Here is a 9210-nt window from a genome sequence, read left to right as displayed (position 1 = left end):
ATTGTAACAGAGGAGCCTGCAGGCAGCTCTCCTGCTTGCTACCAGCAATTACGCCACCGGCCTGGCCCTGCCCTTATCTACATGTGCAGCAGGAAGTTCGAACATCCTTTTGGAACAGAATTGTGTTCCTGTAAGAAAGTGTGCAATAGCTCACCAAAAAGGGAAGGGGGAGCTTCCCTTCACGGACAGGATCTGCGCAGTGTGCCATGGGGAAATCCACCCCGGGTCTGTCCAGCGCTGCGTGAACGCGGGGTGCCCAGCGTCTGAAGGGACGTTAGATTTACTCGCTGTCTATATTCCTCTTCTTATTCTGTCTTATTAAAACAGCTGTTTTATTTAGCCATTTGTTGTCAGGCCTTTCTTATTGAGATCCAATACCCTGCACCATCTCTCTTGCACACAGGTGATCCCGGGCAGGCCACTGAGATGCGCACATCTTGGTGCTGGTGAATATATGGATAAGGCAGCGCGAGGGGGCAAAATCCATTTATTTTGAGATTTGTGAAATAACATCACATTCCCCTTCCTTAAGATCTTTCTGAGTTTTGTTATACTAATTTCCTGTGGAGACATTTAGGAAAGATAGTAGCTCCCAAGTCCCACAGAGTTACTACTGTTCACCTAACCACCATGCTAGAAGAACACAGTGCAGCTCAGCAACTTTGCCAGCCCCCTTCTGAAAAGGGGGGACGGGGGCTCAGCAACTTTGCCAGCCCCCTTTTGCCAAGGCAAAACTAGCAAGACTCACAATCCAAGGGTGACACTGAGGAGCAGCTACAATTACCAGTCACTCGGGAGCTCATATTCGGCTTGCAGATTAACTGCGCTGTGGATGCAGAGAGCTTAGCTGGCTCCATGCAAAGTCTGGCTGGGTTCGTTAGCTGAGGCACAGCACTGCCTCCTCAGGTCTGGAAACATTACAAACACTTTCACAGGACACCAAGCATAAGCTAACAAGGACCAGAGGTGTCTAGAGAGAGCTCTGCAGAGACTCTGCAGACATGTTTCTGAGACTAGGAGCCCAGGGGAGCAGGGGGCAATGACATCCGAGTGACTCCTCATAGACCCATGAAGGGACCAGCTCTCCCTCAAGGTGAGCTACGCCACACTCTGCATGCCGGCAGCACTCTGTGGTTTAGGAGGCCAGGTTACCTCAGGCTCAACACTGCTTGGATGCACAGAGCCAGCTTTGGCCTAGTACAGTGACAGAGCTATTTGGCCCTCCAGGAACTGGCCTTGGGGTTTTTTCCATTACCTGGGATATCCCAAAACTGCATGAGTTGACAGTATGAGGATTTTGGTTTCCATTTCTCTTTTCATGGAGTACCTGAAGAAAATGGCTGAGCCTCGTCTCTTCTGAGGGACAAGGAGCTTCAGTGGTTTCAGGGCTGATGCTGGAGCTAGTGCCAGATGTTGACACCAGCTTGTCAAACTCTCTTGGCTTGAGTACTGCCTGCCTCAGAAACCGCCTCTCTCCATGAGGGACAAAGTGAGCACTGTGGGCTGTTGGCTAACCAATGCACGCCACCCTAACCTGATGGGCAAATTTTGTGTGCGTCTTGGAAGAGGCTGTAAAGACATGCATGACCAGTGTGTTCATTTTGGCATGGTTGTTTGTGCATGCATCATAAGTATCTGTGGCAACAGTGCGTCTTTCTGAAAGCTGAAAAGGATCAGAGATACTACCAGGAAAGGTTTGCTAGGAATGTGTACCTATGAGGTATTAAATATGTTACTTCTGTCATAAAAAAAAACCAAAACCATAAATGGAAGTTCATGGTGGAAATTCATGAAGATCAAGGTTGTGATAAACACACCTACCTTTGACTGAAAAACTTACAATACTAAGGAATAGGCCTCTTTGGAGATTTCAGATTGAGATGCAGAACACTTTTAAGATAAGATGGTGATACTCAGCCTGTAATGGACTGAGTGGAGATTTGATGGGAAAGTTTCCTGCAGGATAGTGTGCAGTATGCATTTGTTTACATGATCCATTCCAGTGACCCTGCTCCGACAGCAATAAACATCACCTGAGATGAAGTCAAGAGATGGGATGGTACTTTCCTAAACTGCAGCAGCTCTGTTCACTAGAATATGCCTGTCAACAACTTCTTCCAAAAATGTAAGCAGTATGTGATGGGCTGACACTAAGCAATGCTTATATCTCTTCTCCAGAAGCCATTTCCCATTCTATGCATTACTTCACCTCTAACACCACAAACCATATTGCTTGTATCTGTGACCCCTGAAAGCCCTTAGTAGACAGACACACACTCGTTGCAACGGCTATAATTTCTCAGGATTAGTAAATTTACTTGATTATTTAATTGATTCTCACTCACATACTCTCCATCATGCAACCAATGTGAATGACACAGGGGTATAAAACTAACACAGCTTGAGACACAAGAACATGGCATTTCCTAGGTCAGGTTCTCTTTCAGTCTTCCAGGCTTCCTCATCTCTGCTCCAGGCTTCCTCATCTCCTGTGTACTGCAACAGCAACATGGCATGCTGATCTGGATTTCCTGCAGCTTGGGGAAAGAGATGCTTTTGCTATGCTGTGGTGACTTCACATCATGTTGTCAAGCCACAGGTTAACCTTCTGGCAACAAAAGGCTGGATGTTGAGGGCTTCCAGTTTCCAAACACCAGGGCTTGAACTGCCTCCTCCTGCTGCTGCAGTGTCCTAGGACTGGATGAAAATGACATGCTGCACTGCTGAGATAATGTTAGCCCTCCCACCACAGAGTGGGGTGTCATGTCATGGGATGACTTAAGGTCATGTCATGGGATGGGGGTTGCCCTCAGAAACAGCCAGTCCCTTTCTGGGAAGCTACCCAAACATCTGCTCTGTGCAACAGGAGTGCATCCTTGCAATGCACAGCACGAGCCATGCTCGGTACCACCTGGACCACCAGCTTCACACAAGCAGGGCATATGCTGGTACAAAATCACAGCTCGGGGGAGTCGTCAGAGCCCTGTCAGAATGTGGCTGTGGGCCCACACCTGAGCTAGAACAAATCTGCAGCACCTACCGATGACCAACAGTACTGCCTGGCTCTGGCATTAATGGTCAGGAGTCTGCCAGGTAACTAATAAGTATTACTAATTACAGGGTTCTCACAGGGTTGTAGAGGAAGCAGGTTAGGTAATTAGATTGGTAGACATCCAGTGAAGAAAAGAAGAAAACTGATTACTTTGATTGATGTGTCCACAGTCTTTTTGCCTTTTGAGCACTCTGGTCGTATTTGTTATCTCAGTGAAAGAATGGATACCACGATGAAAAACATGATGTGAGATCATCAACAGGTAGGTAACTCAACCAGGAATACAAAACATCTTGTTCTGACAGCTCAGCCATGGGACATATGAGTCATAATGTTTTAGTTCAATTTACCTCATTTAGTATGAGATATTTATATTTATCTTTATATTTATCTTTATTACTCAATGAAATAGAAACCATAACATAACTGCATTTTTGTGATTCATTTTCCTCTTTTAAAAGCTTGCAGAGTATCAGGGAATATTTCCTATGCATATATTGGATGTTGGTTCCCCAATAGCTGGGCCTTTCTGTCTCCCACATCTGTTTGTGAACTTGTTAAGGAGCCTTTATCACCTCCCAGAGTTGAATAGGATAGGAGAATCCTGGTACAAGCCAGGAGCTTTGTAGGAAACAATTGTCACCAAAACCAGTGTATCACAAAACTACTGCATGCCCTAGCACATCTCTCTGTAGCCTCTTGGATGTTGTTGACCTTTGCTGTCGGGTTCTGCTCTTTCCTTACAGCTCAGCCCCTCTAGCCTCAGACCTGTGTCACAGCCGCTCATCTGTCATTATACATATGTCCAGGCCCCTGGGACAAAGAACAGGAGGGACAGTTCAGAGCTCAAAATACAAGAGGCAAATAAATACCCCAGAAAAATTACTGATCCCTGTTGTTAAGCTTGTTTCCTTGTTTTACAAGGCACATGCTGCCCAAATTATTTTCAAAGCGTTTGAATTGGATGATAATGGGGGCAGACAGTGAAATAGCTTCTGTTTTGAAAGCTAGTGTTTGAAGAAAGAAAAAGGGAATGGGAAAAGTAATTTCCTGATTTCAGGCCTGAGCAGTGCAATAGCATGAAGGATTTCCCTCTCTCTTTAAAGGAGATCTCCCTTTTCTGCATCATCTATGTGTCATCCAAACGCTTCTCTCCTCACTGCCAAGAGACTCCCCTGAACGGTGACACTGCCCTTTGGTTACTCCACCTCAATTAGCTGGTCAAGGAAACTCGTCCCATAAAGAGGGAACATGAGTCAGACAGAGGCAAAGCAAGCCAGGCTGGGATACAACACATCTCTGTGCAGCTCTAGTTGTCCATTTGCAAGGCCCTTTCATTACCAGAGGAATTTCTTGGAGACATTTGTGATAACAGAAGCCAGTCCACCCCCCAGCACTACCCAGCTTCCTCCATGCCACCCCAGAGGCAGTAGGCAGCTGCCTACACATCCGTGGCTCGGCAGTATGAGGGATGGGCCAGCAGAGCTGAGGAGACTCGGGCAGGATTGGCCCCTGCTATTGCCTGTGGGACAGCCTGCACTAGGCACAGCCGGTGGGGAATCTGCCCCCGCGTGCTGGGGCCATCGTTGCTCCTATCCCCAGCCTGAAAATGCCCCATCTCATTCCAGCCCATGGACAGTCCTTTGCTGCACCAGCACCAATAGCTCTGGGGAAACCCTGCCTGCCCTGTGGTTCAACCGTAATGTCTGCAGGCTTCTTTTCAGAGACAAATACACAAGCATCGCAAGGGCAATGTAGCTAGGCAGTGGAATTTATCTCTGTCCCCAAGTCAGCCCTGTGTCCATCTCCTCTCTTCAATCTGTGTATCTCCAGAAGGAAAATTCAAGCTGCAGCAGCGGGTAGTAGATGAGTAAAAGGAGAGATGGGGATAAAGAGGTTCTCTAAGGGTATAGTGGTTGTGCAGGGGGTGGTAGGGCCAAGGGTTTTGGCAAAAGCCCATGGCAAGGGAAAAAATCCCGATTCAGGTGAAATCTATTGTGAGACAGCAAATGAGGAAAACTTCATTTTCTTCTCTCTGGCCCCAGTATATCCTGGGTTTAGCCTTAGAAAGATACAACATGAGCCAGGACAGCTTTATCTTGACTTCAAGCAACAGACGGTGTCTATACTGGGATTTTGTAGTCATGCCTGAAGGAGAAGGAGCAGGGTGAGCTGTGAAATGGGCTCAAATCCAAATCCCAAAACAACAGCCAAAGTCGCTTTATTGGGCTTGCATCATATCTTTGCAGATGGTTTGAAGCAGGATAGCTCAAATTGTTCATAAGGCTGCAGCAGGACTATCCCTGGCTGTTTGTTATTGCTGTTCTGCTGCCAGCTACCACCCTTGCAGTTCTGTTATTGGGAAAGACAGGATGAATGGTCTTCTCCATAGATTTTTTAATGTTTAATTCTAATCCAGTCAGTTCTGCAAGAGGTAGTAAAAGAGCTTGGAGAGCAGCTCTGCAAAGGAACAGATGGATTTGGGCCAAAAATAACCAGGCACGCAAGCAAATCAAAATGGAAAGCTGCAATGTGATATGAAACAAGGTATCACAAACTTGGGAAATTCCATTTTGCCAGAAATACCTTTTCTGACTGACTTCAGCCAAGCTTGAAGACAGCTGGCCAGAAATTGGTGGTTCTGTTTCCTGAAAAGCATCATCCTGATGAGATGTTTTTATTCTGACTCACAACACAAACAAGGTCCCTCCTTCCCTTCCCTCCCAGTCTCACTGGCTTCTCACCCACATACTGTGTTGTCCTCTGAAACAGCTGATAGCCTGTGGCATGCATAGCTGGGATGCCACAGAGCCAGGTTTAAAAAGGGATATGAACCTGTGTCTCACCCAGGAGTGGCTACCCAATTAATCTCCTTCTTTTCAGCCTGGAGAACCCTTCCCAAAGAAAAAAAGAAAAAAAAATTGAAACCCAAAACTTTCCACAGAAACCTTTTGATTCTGTCCAAGCAACCTTTCCCTATGAAAGCCAAATAATCCTGGCCAGCTCAGCTCTCATTCCTGCACGCACTGCTGTGTCTCCAAGAGAGAAACCAGCTCAAAGGGCTGCAGAAACAGATTGTCCTTAACTGAGGAGAACAAAAGCTAGGACTAAGCACACACGGGTGGGATTTACATTTTGACAGCTTCATCTTCAGAAGGCTGAGGCTTTTCTTAAACATAGTATTGGACTCTGCTGCTGTAGCAAGTACAGCTCCTACCTTTTCTTCTCCTGCTGTCCCCCACCCCTACTGGGGCAGGAGGGCACAGCTCCCTGATGTGAGTCTCTTGAGTTTTAAATAAGGGGTAAGGGGTGAGCACTGTCGAAGCCAAAGGGACTGCTGAGCTGGCTAGTGTCCATGGCACACTGAAAACAGTATGGATATTCAACATGATAGTGTGGGAAAGTCCTCCTGCCCTCAACAGTGAGCAGTCATGAACTCCTAAACCTCACTGTGCCACAGCCACAGCACCTTTGCTTTGTTGGTGCTAATGGATACTCTCATCTCCTCCAGTCTGGGATCCTGTCATCCTTACCATCAGGCAGGAAAGGAGTACCTGTGAGGCTGTGTGGCAGCAGACTAGATAGGTGGATAGGGCTTTCTTCCGAGACACAACACATTTTGACACAAATAAGGAGCATCTGCACCTATGCAAACATTGAAACAGCTAGAAGTTGGAGATTAAAAAACTATTGTTACTTTGGCTCCTGTGAGCATGCAAAGAAGCCTGATGCAATCTGACTGTGCTTTAGGAAGCAGAGTTGGAAAGCAGATGAAGCTGCCAGGTTGATACCATCCTCTGGTTTCCTTGGAGAGATTGCCACCATGCCAGAGAGGCTGTCACAGCAGCATGGTTGGTGGAAAGTTCTCAGCACTGCTGTCCTTGACAGTGCCCTCAGTGGTGCCGATACCACGCACGCTGAGAGCGCCTAACTATCCCCACAACATAAATGGACAATAGTGAAGGAGGATCATAAAACAGAATAAGAGAATTCTCTCTCCCCATGGAAAAAAAAAAAAAAAAGCATTAATAAAAAGAAAACAGAGCAGAAAGGGGCAAAACAGAGGTCTGATCTACACTGGTATGGTGCCTGCATCCTTGTAGCTGATGGCAACTACTGTTGCGGTCATATTGGTGCAAGCAACGGATGCATCAAAATCAGCTCTATCGGGAGCTATGTTTGTCTTCAAATGAAGTTTGCTTTGGTTACTGGCCAGAGGCTGCTGCATGTCACATAGAAGCAAGGAAACAGAGCAAGAAGATACAGAGTCATGAAGGAAAAAAATACAGGGACATGAGAATTTAAAATGGCAGGCCATCCAGAGAACAAAATGAACAGGAAAAAATGCATGAGAGAAATAAAAGCAAATAAGAGAGAGAACAAGAATAAGCAGAAGAACCTGAGGGGACATCAGAGACGGGCCAAGCACAGGAGGCTCCTCTGGAACGCTGCACTTCCATCCGGTCTGTGCGAGGGCAAGAAAACGCTGGATACTCCATGCTACGAGGCTCACTCATCCCATGTGCAGAGAAGACAAACCAGAAGAGCATGATAGGTGGTGGAGGGGAAGGACATCCTTCTCCTAGCTCAGCTGAAGCCTTTAATCTTTGCCAGCCTGGCTTCTGGCATATGCCCCAGCCCTGTTAGCAACGACATCATCCTAAAGTAGGGGAAGTTCAGCCTCATTTCATATAGTCTGCTTGATTCCCAGGCTAACGAGCCCTCCAGGAGCTCAGGCCACTTACCCTTGCAGTTTACACCCTAGAGATTAAGATCTTCAGAACCCATTTTAGCTGAAGGGCTTGTTTGCACAGGAAATGTCCCCCAGTTATGTCCTTTATCTTACAGGTATCTAGTGGAAACTCTAGTGCACGAGTCACTTACCTGCAGCACAGGTAGCAAAACCAGCACCCACAGAGAATTTGAATGGCCTGCAGCAAAGCCAGGAGCTGATAACTGTGTCATGCTGAAAGAAACACAGAGTAGTGAGTCTCAACTGCCACTGAGGACAGAACAGCTGAGTCAACACCTCTGCAAGATTTCTAGTGGCACGTTCAGTCTTTCCTTTGCAAAAAGACAGTCTGGTACGTCACCCTAGAAAGGATACTAGTCTCTCCCTGTGCAAACAAGCAAAGATATGCATTTTGCACCAATTAAGCTCGGCCCAGCTTGCAGCCAGTTAAGTTGATGCCAATGCAAATACCAGTTTATAGAGGTTCTGTCTGGGACTTGCTGTCCAAAACACAGGTGCAGGTGAGTGCTGTGAGCCTGAAGAGAAATCAAGCAAGGGAAGAGCAGAAAGGCACAAGAACTGTTGTGCAGGGGGGAAGCTATGTTTTCAAGCTTTTATTTTGGATGCAGAATGACTAAACAGAATTTCCTGGATATATGTGCTGTCATGGCTGATATCATTGTATATCCTGTTCAGGTTCACAACACTCTCTGGATGTCTTGTGAAGGTACCTGAAATTGTCCTCTCAGGAATAGCCTTCAGGAGCTAATCCCGTTACAAAGGAATAGGCAAAACAAGAAGAGAATAAAGGAAGAAAGCTCATGCCACTAAATTCCCCAAGACTTTACTCATGTGATAGTGGTGGACAATGCTATGAGAGAAAATGCACAGCATCTCCCCTTCCGAGGAAAGGGACTTCTTCATCTGGATGATGTCTCCCCATTTGTCCTGTCCCTCAGCTGCAGCTCAGCTCTTGTTTTGAGGCCTGGAGAGAGTTGTTTGTGTGTGGTAAGAGAGGCCCAAGTTTGTAAAAGACCTCTGCAGTTCAAGCCTGTCTCACCCTACGTAAGGAGCATTTTTTTGTCCGTGGTGCCTTGCTGCCGTGTTCATAGCAAGCCAGTGACCAAGAGGAATTTCTCAGTCGCTGAAGCAGGGAGCAGTTTTCCTTCATGAAGCTGCCAGCTTGAGATCTCCTGGAGACTGTCACTGAGAGATGGGAAGAAGGGAGGCAGGACAAACGCTCCCAGCATATCTCAGCCCTGTGTTTCAAAAGGCGCCGGGGCACCAGGGCGAGCCCACCGTTACACCGAGCTCTCTGCATCCACTCTCACTCGGTACCACCTTGCCCTGCCCGGGAGGGGCGGTAGTTTGGGGGGTAACCTACCCCATCTCAGCTCACCGCCCCTGCCTTGTCCAGTCCTTCTCC

This window comes from Fulmarus glacialis, unplaced genomic scaffold, assembly GCF_000690835.1.
Source record: "Fulmarus glacialis isolate BGI_N327 unplaced genomic scaffold, ASM69083v1 scaffold9538, whole genome shotgun sequence".
NCBI lineage: Eukaryota > Metazoa > Chordata > Aves > Procellariiformes > Procellariidae > Fulmarus > Fulmarus glacialis.
The sequence above is the reverse complement of the archived record's forward strand: the minus strand, read 5'-3'. Positions refer to the sequence as shown.